Source organism: Ambystoma mexicanum, chromosome 5q (genome assembly GCF_040938575.1).
Source record: "Ambystoma mexicanum isolate Mex_15411 chromosome 5q, UKY_AmexF1_1, whole genome shotgun sequence".
In the NCBI taxonomy this organism is placed as follows: domain Eukaryota; kingdom Metazoa; phylum Chordata; class Amphibia; order Caudata; family Ambystomatidae; genus Ambystoma; species Ambystoma mexicanum.
The window spans coordinates 1,280,854,557-1,280,869,009 of NC_090933.1; positions in this window are offsets into that span (position 1 = coordinate 1,280,854,557).

The window sequence follows — 14,453 nt, forward strand, 5'->3', positions numbered from 1 at the left end:
GCCGCTCCTCGTGTGATCGTTCCTCCCTTACGAAAGTGTTCCAATATCCTCTCCCGGTCACGGTAATTAAGAATTTTGGCTATCACAGGCCTAAACGGGTTCCCCGGTGGCGGCCTCCTTGTTAGGGCTCTATTTGCCCTTTCCACTGCAAATCCTTGGGATAGGGCTCCTCCGGGTATCTCTTGCAGTAGCATGGATTCAATGAATTCCGTGGGATCGTGGCCCTCCAATCCCTCCGGCAGGCCCAGGATGCGGATGTTGTTTCGTCGGGCTCGTCCTTCCGCCTCCTCCGCTCTGCTCTCCAAGTTGCCTACTCTTTGTATCAGGGCGTGCAATTCGGCTTTATGGGAGGCACAATCCGCAGTATTCGGGGTAACTTCCTTCTCAAGGGACTCTGTGCGCTCCGCCAAGGCCCTGACATCCTGTCGGAGTAGGTTCACGTCCTCCTGCACCTCTCCGACCTTGAGGTCCAGTGACGTTTTTAGTTCAGTGACGGCTAGTTCGAGTTTAGATTCCCAGGCCGCCCTTAGGTCTGCAATCGCAGCCAGGATTTCTTGGTTGGCGCCCGAAGTCGTCATGCCGCTTGCAGGCAGCTTGTCCCTGCTCTTGGTAATGTCTGGACCCGGGGACGTCTTAGCGAAGTCGTCTAAGGTGGGCTGTTTCGCCTTCGGCCTCACCGTTCTATTCGACATGACCCAGAGGACGTGTATTTTGCACAAATGTGCACTCAGTACGCCCCTTTCGCTAGGTCACCGTGCGGCCTGCTTCTTCTTTTGTTCCGGACATTGGTCGGCCATTTTGTGTCGTCTTTCGTCTCCGGTGCTCCTTATCTCTTCCGCATCGATCTCTGCCACCGTTCCTCCTACACCATCTAGAGGTTCACCACGCGTAGCCTAATCATTCACACACCGGCATGTGTATTTTCAGCGGTCGACGGCCCGTCATCATCACGCACTTTTTTGCCCGGATCGTTGCAGGATCTCGGGAGCTCCTCCAGATCGCATCCTCCTACATGGCCCTCGTAGCCATGCTCATTAAAAGACACTTTGCGGGCCTATTGCAGCTTGACCCTCCTGTTCACAACCCACATCCAAGGTGGGATCTGAATGTGGTCCTTGCAGGCCTTGTGTCATAAGCCTTTTTTGAGCCCATGGCTACTGTCGATTTTAAGTACCTTTCGTGGAAAGTGTCCTTTTTGATTGCTGTGACCGGACCGGCAAGGCGTGTAAGTGAGCTTCAGGCATTGTTGGTAGAGCATCCATTCCTTACTTTTCATAAGGATAAGGTTGTCCTGTGGACGAATCCCTCCTTTCTTCCGAAGGTGGTCTCTGATTTTTATTTGAATCAGTCAGTTTCATTGCCTGTCTTCTTTCCAGACCCGCCTCAGAGGCAAAAGGGTTCTGCATTGCCTGGACGTCAGAAGAGCCCTTAAATTCTATCTGGACAGAACATCGGAGCTTAGGAACTCTTCGCAGCTTTTTGTGACCTTCGGAAATCCGCAGGGAAAGCCGGCCTCGAAAGCAACCATCTCTTGATGGATTGCTGCCTGTATTTCTGAGACGTATATCATTCAGGGTCTTCGGGCCCCAAAGGAAATTCATGCTCATCTTGTGCGGGGCGATGCGGCTGCCGTTGCCTTCCAAAAATATGTACCCTTGGAGACCATCGCGAAAGCGGCTATGTGAGCCTCCCCATCGGCTTTTTGTAAACATTACTGTCTGGCTCCGAGCTCCAGGGCTGATGCTCAGTTTGGTCAAGCTGTACTTAGGTATCTGTTTCAATAAGGAGTTTCCATCCACCCGTAATTCCTGTGAGGAGTGCTTGGGAATCTCCCATAAGTATGGAGGAAAGGTGATGGGAGGTACAGCTACTCACTGTAGTGACCACCTTACTCCTAGTCCATAGTCCCCTTTCCTCCATACCACCACCCGCTGTCCCCGCTAATAGGTTTCCTCTGTTATTGCTTAAAGGTCTCAGACCTGGCGATAGAAAAGGACTGATGGGCGATGCGCTAGGCGGAGCTAAGGAGGGCGTGGTTACGGCCACGTGCAGTACCCTGCGTAAAGAGGACACATTTTTGAAAAATGTGATGCTTTTTACAAAAGTGCACCGGGCCCTTTCCCACAGGACGGAATGTCCCATAAGTAAGGAGGAAAGGGGACTATGGACTAGTGTTAGGAATGATTTCATGATTGTATGTAATTTACCCTCCATGTGGCAACCCCCAAACTTTTTGCTGCTGTTTTATACCCTAATCTAGACTTTGCCAAAGAAGCGCAGCCTTCCGCCGCACTCCTCTGGGCACTCGCTCAATTCTTATGGGGAAACTGACATGCCCTTAAGACAGTCAGTACTTGGTGACTTTGTTTCACTTAGTCCTTTCCTCATGTTGCAGATTTTGTGCAACATGAAACAAGAGTGCACTGTAACTTACTTTACCGCGCTCTTGGGTTTCTTGTCATTCCAAAGGCCCTAGAAACTCTCGCTGGACTTACTATGAACTGGGCAAGTGTGTCACGGACAGGACTGGTGGCAGCTATCGTTTCTCTTGTGTTTTGAACCCTTTTTCGCCAGGTTATCCGCGCTTACTGTGTTTGGCACAAATGAGTGGCCTGGCTCCAAAATGGCCATGCCACGAGCTTCTTTGTCCTGTCCTCTGACCGTCTTGCCCCTTCACCTTCCCCAGGTTGAGCGGACCCGGGTCCGTCCTTATTTATTCATGCACTTTCCCGCGAAACCCAAGGCTTTCGCGGGCTTCTGCATGCCTTGTGTGTGCCTCCAGGATGTGGGCTGGGATGTCTGGTCCCAATACACATTCTGGGTGCCAGAGAGTCTGGAGTGTCCTGAATGCCTGGGACCACCGTGGTCTGTGATAGGTCCACGTATGGTGTGAGTGTTTGTGAGCAGATCTCCCATTGGGTCCTCTCCGTTTTGGCGCGATGGGAACTTTGGATAAGAGGAGGCTGAAAACACCACTACCATTTTGATCACCTGAGTTCACACTGAACAAGGGATAAGGAGCCAAGTATCCTGCAACAAGAAGCTGAGTCGAGGAACCGCTGGTGACCCGCTGAAGGTTTGGCACTCTGAGCCGCTATCGTCCTGCGAGACCCCTCTGCATCTGGTTGTCCTAGAAGGTCTGCGAAGGCGCTTCGACCCATTGGAATAGTGGGACCAACTATTCCCGGCACCTTCATCCAACCCTGCAAGTAAGCCTCTTCGGAAGTGTCCCTGGGCCAACCAGTGGGCTTTACGCAGGACGTTTCGCTCTGTCACCGCCGCTGTTTCGGGGAAGCCCTCAAAACTTGGTCTACTGCTGCTCTGCGTCCACGTCACCCTCACACCGAATTTCATACACTTGGCATTCCCAGGTCTGAAGAGAGACGACTGCGCCCGGAGCAGAGTAAACGCGGTTGCCGTGTTGCCCTGCTGTGGTAACAACCTGTGCACGTTCGCTGCATTTGGGACACCCTCGACCCTGAATCCTGCTACACGGTGTCGAGACGTCCTGATTATCGCATCTGAACCTGCCAGCAACGTGAACTGAACTGGAGAAGTCTGGGTCTGCCTGCATCGGGGACCGGTGAGTAGTCCATACCCCAACCGGTGGCCCCTCGCGGAGGAGCTCGTTTCTTTTCTACCGCTGTTGCGAAATAGCGACTCTATCCCGCACTCTCACCCTGCCTCTGCCCACCAGTAGAGGCCTTGCTTGAGTAGTGGGGACTTGTTCTGCATCACTTCATTCACCTTCCTGAACTGCCTGAGACCCTTGAAGAGACCCTACTTTATCCATTGGCACCAGCGCGTGCAGGTACTTTTGAGCATAAGGCTCCTCTCTTCGTAGGGCTCGGACCTCCTCCTAGTTAGGTGTGTTACTGATGTCGAACTGGGTCTAATGATTACTTGCACTGCCTGTTTTCCTCCCCATCTAGGTGGTCTACATATTACATGCTCATAACTCCTTAGACCCCTCGGTCTTGTATATATATTGTATTGATTGTGATGTGTTGGTTTACTTTAGTATTATTGTGATTCTTTGCTATGGTCGATGTTACAAAGGCCTTGTAATAAATGTGTCTATATTTTTAATATAACACCTGTCTGGAGTAATTTGTAAGTGTCCTTGCTTTGTGTGCTCATGGAGGTATTTCAGTCACCCTCATCGCTCTTGAGACTTAGTCTTGACCACCGCCTTCGCTACCCTGATTGGTCTGGCTTGTCCAGAGTTTACCCTGTTCCAAGAAACTAGGCTGGCCTTCTGAACCTCTGCCCCTCGAGGTCAGAGTTCAGAAATCCATTTCAACAAATTGGTGTACAGCGGTGGGATAGGACTGAGGGTATCCAGTGTTGCGCACGAGCGAAGGCATTTCAAGTTATTCCTACCAGGACACATAGTGAATTGTCGTAGTATAACTTTTTAAAGGCCATAGTCCTAGCTAACAGTATGGAAACAAGTACCTTGTTAACTTTAAAGGCTTCTAAATCCGAAACATTGAAAAAGATGTGTGCTGAGAGAGGTGTCTCCTCTCAAGGCACCAAAATGGAAATGATCCAAAGAATCATTGCCTGGCAAGAACCTCAGTTTAGCGCTATAGCTTCAGAGAACAGTGCAGAAGAAGGTGGGGCTGCTCTCACTCGTAGAACTGATACTTCTGCCGCTGCACTGATCCACAGCGACCAGGAGGATAGGGAGGATCAAATGTCCAATGTTTCCTCTGGCAGTGCTGATGGGGAGGCCATACTTGAATTCAAGAAGCAATATCTGCTGTTTAGGCAGAAGGAGCTTGAGTTCAATATGGCCAAACTAAAAATCGAACAGGCAGAAAAACAAAAAGACAGGGATCACCAGTTGGAACTGGCCAAGCTTCAAGTTGCCAATGGATCAAAGGGTCCTGGACATGGGTCTGGGGCCTCCTCTCATCCAAGGTTTCCAAAAGATCTGCTCAGTGTGTATGAGGAAAAGAATGACATTATGGACTGGCTGAACACATTTGAGTATGCATGTGAAGTTCAACAAGTTGACAAAGCTGATAACATTGCCTGGTTACTTAGCAGACTGCCTCATTCTGGCTGCAGTGCCATCATGGAAATGTCGAAGGCTGACAGAGCAGATTTAGCAATGTTGAAGCAAACTCTCATTTTAAAGTTTGGAAAGACTCCTGCCCAATACTTAAAAAGATTCACAGAGTATAAGAAAAAAAGGTGGTACTTGGGTATCTTATGTAACTGAATCCTTAAAAAACTTGACTGGCTGGGTCGAAGGTTATAAGGTTTCTACCTTTGAAGGTATGATAAGTCTTGTCATGCTGGAACATATTTTTGCATCTTCTTGCCCAGAGCTTAAGCAGCATTTGGCAGATTCAAAGGAGATAGATCCTAAGAAGCTTGCCATTGCAGCAGATTTATGGGTGTCACATCGAGTGTCCCATAAGGGCAAGACTCATCCTGGTAAGCAGGAGGAATGGAAAAAGTCCAAAGATAAGGAGGGTGGGGAAACTGATAAATCTTCTTCCCAAAAGGGCCACAAAAAGAAAAATAAGGGTAAGACACAAGAGAACTCACAGGGTAGTGGAGGTCAGCCTCCGAAACCGAACTCTGGTAATAATAAGCATCCCTATGTAAACAGACCCAATGGATCTTGTTTTGCTTGTGGAGCAACTGACCACGTGAAGGGGGATCCCAGATGTAAGGTCAAAACGTTGGGGGTTCACTCTGCTAATCTGGCCTTCTCCTCCTACGAGGAAGAAGAGATTACTGGAGCATCCTTCTCCTCAGAGTCCTTCCCCAGTGGGATAGAAGCGGAGGTAGTTTTAGTTTCCCAGGGTTCCTGGGAGCCTAAAGTCACAGAGGTTTATGCTAGGTTTCCAGATAACACCAAGCACTACTTTAAAGACAGTGTGCTGATCAATGCAGTAGATACTCCAGCTCTTAGGGATAGTGGGTGCAATCTAACTGTAGTGGATTCTACCTTGGTAGACCCAGAGGAAGTTGCCAGAGCTACTCTGATGCCCACTACGTTGGCCGACGGCCCACCTCTCATGTTCCCAGTAATACCTGTAATTCTTACTATCAATGGTACAGCAGTCAGGATTCCAGTGAGCATTCAGAGGAGTGTCCCAGGAAAGGTCTTGTTGGGCAATGATCTCAGAGCTTTAGGGCTTGTGGGAGATACTGCTGATAGACCCTGCACAAGGTCTCAAACGAGGGCAGCATTGGCCAAGACCACTGCTCTGCCCCAGCCAAAGGGGAAACCCAAGGCTTAAAGGAGTCAAGAAACCAAGAAGAGGGAAAGAGAATATTCCCCCTAACTCACCTACCACTGCGTGTCATGATGCCTACCTCCAAGGAGCCAGGTCCGACCCAGCAACCCCAGAGGCAGGCATCATTTCCCCCAGGGGAGTGCCAGCGGGCCCAAGCTGGGGCCCTTTGGACGCAGTCCTGGCGCCTTAGACGCCAGGCTCATGTTGGACCTCTGTCCTGGCGCCTTAGGCGCCAGGCTCATAAAGCTAGACATGTGTTCAAGTGTTTTAATGTGCACTTACCTGATGCAGACCATGCTGCCACATCCAGGCCCTCTTGAGGCCTGTATAGGAACTACTTTACCTGTGGGACTACCTTCCACCCGGTTGTGGTCGGGGAAGGATACATACCTGATCGGAGGAAGGATCACACTTGGAACTTCTTCCAAAGCTATTTAAACCACACCCGATCAGCAACTCACGTTTCGCGTTGTTCTGCTCCTCGCAGCTGGACGCTCACCGTGTCAGCTCCTGCATCTGGACTTCAGCCACGCCTGTCAGCATCCTGGGTCACCTGCAAAGGGAGACAAGAGACCTACCAGCTAATCTGCACCACAGAGACATCACCGACGATCCTGAAAAGGAAGACATCATTTTTAAAAGCATTTAGTTACGATCGCTGCAGCGCTGCATTTCACTCACCTTTCCTGGGTTCCTCGATCTTCAGCAGCGATCATCCGGATACACAGCCACTTCCCAGAGCCTAGAGAGAAAGACAAGAATAAGAGGTGAGAGAAGGAAGCGAATAGGAAAAGCCCAGTTTCCTTCTAAGACTTACCTGTTGGGTCATTCCCATTTCATTTCGGGTCTTGCTGCTTCCAAGCAGGACCCTGCCCCCTATGGGGAAAAAAAGACAAAGACATTAGATCAGCGAATGCAAAAACATCACCTGAGCGCTCATCTAGGACTTACTAGATCTTTACTGGAACTGCACGTTTCACTTCGGGTCGGCGCCATATTTCTGGCATTCCGAACCCCGGCCCCTATGGGGAAAAGACATCAACATCAGCGCTTTGTTGCAAGAAGTAATCTTCATTCATCACCTGAAAAAAGACAATGAACATTATTATTTAAAGCTTGAACTTTTGAACTTGGAACAGAACTTTTACAGCGCCTTACCAGTATAATCAAGCTTACCTGAACTCCCATCCAACCTCAATCCAGTGAAGTAACTGGGTTCAACGCGCCCCTGCGTTGAACCAGAAGCAGGATGGAGAGCTCGTCCTTTCAGACCTTAAGGTGAGACTTCACGGGGAATCGTGGAAGGGTATCGTGGAGGGTTGGAAGAAAGTGGGAGGCTTGAGCATAACTCAGTCAGTAGTTAATACTCCCTTTTCACGCACAGGGGAATATTCCTGCGAGCCGGAGAAGCCAGAGTAGAGGGCCCTTCCTGTCCATCTTCAGAGTCCTGCGCTTCACCATTGAAGAAGCATCAGCACTCGAAGCCAGACCTGCGCCTCCGTGGGAATCAGGTGAGCGTTACAGAACGCGAAGCCTACCCACAATTTCCCACCCGGGCGCTATGGAGACTTCCGAGACTGACCAGCTGGCCCAGCTTTTGGGGGAATTACGGGCAGAGGTGCACTCAGCCCGCCAGGAGACTAACGCTCTCAAAAGAGAACTGATCTTATCTAAGGAAAGAACTGATGACCTAGCCAAAAGGTTATTACAGGCCCAGGCAGGGCACACTCCTTTACCTAATTCCGGAGACATTTCCACATCAATGGGTTTGAGTAACCCGGTACAAATTAATCTACCTGGACACATGCCTTTGGCCCTGCCTGAACGTTTTGCGGGGGATCCCAAGAAATATGCCGTCTTTATGAACCAATGTCGTTTACACTTTCTATGCAGACCCGGAGCCTTCCCCAACGACCAGACCAAGGTAGCCTTTATACTATCTTACCTCAGTGGCAGTGCTGCTGATTGGTCTATTCCATTGGTAAATCAGGATGATCCCATTCTCCAGAATTTTCAGGGCTTCCAGGCCAGCATGGAAAGATTGTTCGCTCGACACTCTCAAGGACAGGCCCTTGATAACGAACTGCTATCCTTACGACAAGGTAATCAGGATCTTCTATCCTACATAGCCACCTTTAACAGACTGATTGTGGAAACTGGATGGCCAGAAAGCAAAAGGATCACATTGTTTCATCGAGGCCTGCGCGGAGAGCTTAAGGATGTTCTAGCTCAGATAGTAAACCCACCCCAGGTCTGTGCACACTACATTGACTTGGTGGTTCAACTTGATCACAGACTTCAAAATAGAAAAGCAGATTGTTTCAAGTATGAAAACCGAGCACCGATCAAAACCCACGCTACCTCCAAGAGTACCGACCTATCTGAACCTATGCAAATTGGTGGTGTTAAAGGACCATTAACGCAGAAAGAAAGAGAGAGAAGGCGGCAAATGCCACTTTGTCTGTATTGCGGGACTTCCGGTCACTTTCTTCGAAATTGTCCAGTTAACCACTTAAGAAGGTGGTTGGAGCTACTGATAACGAATTAGTGACACCTGATTCGGGAAACGACCTATCCCGGCAAGCGTAGGGGTCCGCTTGCCGAGCTTGAAAACTAACTCGTTGACCTCGCATTTCGTCATGCCAATGGTGCTCGTGGACCCAAAACAGCCTCAGCAGTTGCATGCCATAAAAGCATACATCGACAGTGGAGCTATTGGAAATTACATAGACCGTGAATTGGCTTCCAGGATTAAGCTTCCTCTCCGCCCGAAAGTAACCCAAGATGTCATTACTACAGTAGATGGAACCGAAATAGCCTCAGGGCCTGTAACGCATTCCACTGTTGAAGTGACACTGGTGGGTCAGGATGGACATCGGGAAGCAATCGTGTTTGATGTGATCAAGGCCCCACAATTTCAAGTAATTCTTGGAATTCCTTGGTTAGAAACACATAATCCCAGAATTGACTGGCGAGCAAAAAAGATAAGTTTTCCTGATTGTGAACCAACTTGTTATCCAAGAAATCCAGCTATGGGTCTAGCCACAGCAACTTCCACCCCTGTACAGCTACCGTCAGAATACCAAGAATTCCAAGACGTTTTTCAGAAAGAACAGGCTAACACGTTACCTCCCCATCGGTCTTACGATTGCCAGATCGATCTGGTACCCAATGCTCAACTACCTTGTAGTAGGATTTATGCTCTTACGGAACCTGAGAACCTGCATTTGCGTCAGTATTTAGATCAGTACCTAGCCAATGGTTTTATTCGCCCGTCCAAGTCTCTTCAGCTCTGTTCTTCGTGCCAAAAAAGGCGACCTTAGAACGTGTATAGACTATCGCGCCCTAAATCAAATAACTATTAAGAATCGTTATCCTCTGCCCTTGATCCCTGAGCTTATCGACCAGGTGAAAGACGCTTGTGTGTACACCAAGTTAGATCTCCGAGGAGCTTATCACCTGGTGCGCATAAAAGAAGGCGACGAATGGAAGACTGCATTCCGCACCAAATTTGGGCTCTTCGAATATCAGGTGATGCCCTTCGGTTTGTGCAATGCACCTGCCGCCTTTCAGTACTTTATGAATGATGTTCTTCGGGAACTTATCGATGTCTGCGTCATTGTTTACATTGACGACATCCTGGTGTACTCTTCTTCAGAATCTGATCACAGAAAACATGTTAGGGCAGTTCTTGAGAAACTGCGCCAGCACAGACTATTTGCAAAACTCGAAAAATGCGTTTTTCATACCACAGAAGTTGAGTTTCTCGGATTCATCCTGACACCTCAAGGAGTCCGAATGGACTCGCGAAAGGTGGACGCCATCCTCAAATGGCCATCTCCAAGCTCGGTGAAGGGAGTTCAGAGCATGCTCGGCTTTGCCAATTTCTATCGAAGATTCATCCCGGAATTTTCCCGAACAGTCCAACCCATCACCGCTCTTCTAAAGAAAAACAAACAGTTCGAATGGACTCGTGAGGCCGAACAAGCCTTCCAGGACCTGAAAACCAAATTCACCTCTGCACCTGTATTGAAGCACCCGCACCCAGATCTCCCGTACATAGTGGAAACCGATGCTTCCAGTTCGGCCATGGGAGCTGTCCTGTCGCAAAGAGACCCAAAAACTAAACAACTACACCCAGTGGCCTTTTGGTCCAGAAAATTTTCTCCTCCTGAAATCAACTACGCAATTACCGATAAAGAGTTACTGGCCATCAAATCTGCTTTCAAGGCTTGGCGTCACTACCTTCTCGGGGCAAGACATACCATCACGGTAATTACGGACCACAGGAACTTACAGTATTTAAAGACGGCCAAAGCTCAATCTTCACGACAACTCCGATGGGCTCTATTCTTTGCGGAATTTGATTTTGTAATTACCTATCGCCCTGGCTGCAAGAATGGAAAAGCAGACGCCTTATCCCGGATTGGCATGGAAGAACCTAATTCGAGCTTAGAACCTGTGCCAATCATACCTGAGCAAAGAATCTTAGGCTTAACTTCATTGCAATCTATTGAGGATATCCAAACGCAAGTAAAACAACTTCTAGACTCTTCAACCTTACTGGAATGGAGTCAAAAGGGTCCTCATTACACCGTTAAGGATGACTTACCCTACTTCCAGGAGCGGTTGTTGCTGCCAAGTAAAGAATTGCAAGAACTTGTTATTGCCCATCATCATGAATCTTTAATGGAAGGACACCCTGGTATCGCTAAAACGGAGGAAAAAATCAAACGCAACTTCTGGTGGCCTTCTTGGAGAAAAGACAAAGTCTTTTGTACTGTCTTGTGGAATTTGCGCCCAAAACAAGGCTCAAAAGAAAAGGCCAGCTGGCCTACTTCAACCCTTGGATATTCCATCGGCACCATGGCACACCCTGTCAATGGACTTTATAACAGATCTGCCTCCTTGTGCTGGTTACAACACAATCCTTGTAATTGTGGACCTATTCTCCAAAATGGCCCACTTTATCCCTTTAAAGGGTTTGCCTTCAGCTTGGCCAAGGAATTCCTGGAGAATATAGTTCGCATACATGGTTTCCCTTCCATTTTAGTCTTGGATCGTGGAAGTCAATTTATCTCACATTTTTGGAAGAAGTGTTGCCAACTAGCATAAATAGATGTGCGGTTATCCACCAGCCACCACTCCCAGACTGACGGACAAACCGAGAGAACCAATCAGACTCTCGAGCAATATCTTCGGTGCATGTTACACCAATCCGAGTTAAATTGGAAAGACATCCTTTGGATCGCAGAACATGCATACAACAATTCAGTGCATTCTGGAACCGGACAAACCCCCTTTTATACTTTGTATGGTCACCATCCTCGGACCTCTGATCTAGATCCACCTCTGACCCTGGAAATGCCCGCAGTAAATCATCTGCATTCCACAATAACCCGAGCCTTCAAAGAAGCTGCAACTCATTTACAGCAAGCCAAGAAAAAGTATAAAGAAAACGCTGATTTGCACCGAAGTAAAACTCCTCCTTACCAAGTAGGAGACCAGGTATGGCTAGCAACTAAACATTTACCCCTCAATGGCCCGCGAACCTTCAATCCCAGATTCATAGGACCTTATCCCATCAAAGCTATAATCAACCCAGTGCCCTTTAAACTGGATCTACCGTCCAACATGCGCATTCATCCAGTTTTTCATGCATCACTTTTGAAGCCAGTACAACCAGGAACCCGATTGTCCAAGCCTCCAGATCCAGTTCAAATTGAAGGGGAATTAGAATTCGAAGTTAAAGACATTTTAGACTCCAAGGTGGTAAAGTCGAAACTCTTCTATCTTGTTAACTGGAAGGGATATGGACCTCAGGAGAGATCGTGGGAGCCTAGTAACCATGTCCACGCACCTCGATTAGTACAAAGGTTTCACCGGAGATTTCCGAACAAGCCCAAACCCCCGGAGGGAAGAACCTTGGGAGGGGCCTTGAGGGGGGGTACTGTCATGATGCCTACCTCCAAGGAGCCAGGTCCGACCCAGCAACCCCAGAGGCAGGCATCATTTCCCCCAGGGGAGTGCCAGCGGGCCCAAGCTGGGGCCCTTTGGACGCAGTCCTGGCGCCTTAGGCGCCAGGCTCATGTTGGACCTGCGCCAGGCTCATAAAGCTAGACATGTGTTCAAGTGTTTTAATGTGCACTTACCTGATGCAGACCATGCTGCCACATCCAGGCCCTCTTGAGGCCTGAATAGGAACTACTTTACCTGTGGGACTACTTTCCACCCGGGTGTGGTCGGGGAAGGATACATACCTGATCGGAGGAAGGATACACACTTGGAACTTCTTCCAAAGCTATTTAAACCACACCCGATCAGCAACTCACGCTTCGCCTTGTTCTGCTCCTCGCAGCTGGACGCTCACCGTGTCAGCTCCTGCATCTGGACTTCAGCCACGCCTGTCAGCATCCTGGGTCACCTGCAAAGGGAGACAAGAGACCTACCAGCTAATCTGCACCACAGAGACATCACCGAGGATCCTGAAAGGGAAGACATCATTTTTAAAAGCATTTAGTTACGATCGCTGCAGCGCTGCATTTCACTCACCTTTCCTGGGTTCCTCGATCTTCAGCAGCGATCATCCGGGTACACAGCCACTTCCCAGAGCCTAAAGAGAAAGACAAGAATAAGAGGTGAGAGAAGGAAGGGAATAGGAAAAGCCCAGTTTCCTTCTAAGACTTACCTGTTGGGTCATTCCCATTTCATTTCGGGTCTTGCTGCTTCCAAGCAGGACCCCGGCCCCTATGGAGAAAAAAGACAAAGACATTAGATCAGCGAATGCAAAAACATCACCTGAGCGCTCATCTAGGACTTACCAGATCTTTACTGGAACTGCACGTTTCACTTCGGGTCGGCGCCATATTTCTGGCATTCCGAACCCCGGCCCCTATGGGGAAAAGACATCAACATCAGCTCTTTGTTGCAAGAAGTAATCTTCATTCATCACCTGAAAAAAGACAATGAACATTATTATTTAAAGCTTGAACTTTTGAACTTGCAACAGAACTTTTACAGCGCCTTACCAGTATAATCAAGCTTACCTGAACTCCCATCCAACCTCAATCCAGTGAAGTAACTGGGTTCAACGCGCCCCTGCGTCAGAAGCAGGATGGAGAGCTTGTCCTTTCAGACCCTAAGGTGAGACTTCACGGGGAATCGTGGAAGGGTATCGTGGAGGGTTGGAAGAAAGTGGGAGGCTTGAGCATAACTCAGTCAGTAGTTAATACTCACTTTTCACGCACAGGGGAATATTCCTGCGAGCCGGAGAAGCCAGAGTAGAGGGCCCTTCCTGTCCATCTTCAGAGTCCTGCGCTTCACCATTGAAGAAGCATCAGCACTCGAAGCCAGACCTGCGCCTCCGTGGGAATCAGGTGAGCGTTACACTGCGGTGGAGGTAGTTGGGCAATCACCCGGACCTGACGAGGAGGTGGTGATGCCTGAAGTATTTGACCCAAATGACCATCCTGAACTAAACGATTTGTTAGTAGAAGGTGGTCCTGACAGGGAAGAATTCAGTAAAGTCCAACTTGAGTGCCCATCTCTGGAAGGCCTAAGGAGACAGGCCTGCTCCCAGCTTGAGGGTGAACCTCCTGGGAAGCATCGGATTTATTGGGAAGGTGGACTCCTGTATAGTGAGCCCACAGAGTCTACAGAAGGAGACCATAGGAGGTTGGTGGTTCGCCTTGCTGTAAGACCCTTCCTCCTGCAGCTGGCGCATGAAGTGCCCCTTGCTGGTCACCTCGGTATTAAGAGGAGCAAGCAAAGGTTATCCATGCACTTTTCCTGGCCCAAGATGGGGGTGCAAGTAGAAAGTCAGTTATCTGGTAAGAGTGGTTCAGCAATCCAAGCTCCATTGGTACCACTCCCAGTTGTGGGAGTACTATTCGAGAGGGTAGGGATCGACATAGTTGGTCCCCTTGACCCCCAAACATCCTCAGGTAATAACTTTATCCTGGTATTGGTCGACCATGCCACCAGATATCCTGAGGCCATCCCATTGAAAACTGTGACTGCCAAGTCAGTCGCAAAAGCTTTACTCAGCATCTTTACTAGCGTTGGCTTCCCTAAAGAAGTTGTGTCTGACAGAGGCAGCAACTTTATGCCGAAGTATATGCAGGCTATGTGGAAAGAATGTGGGGTCACCTACAGGTTTTCTTCCGCATACCACCCCCAGACCAATGGTCTGGT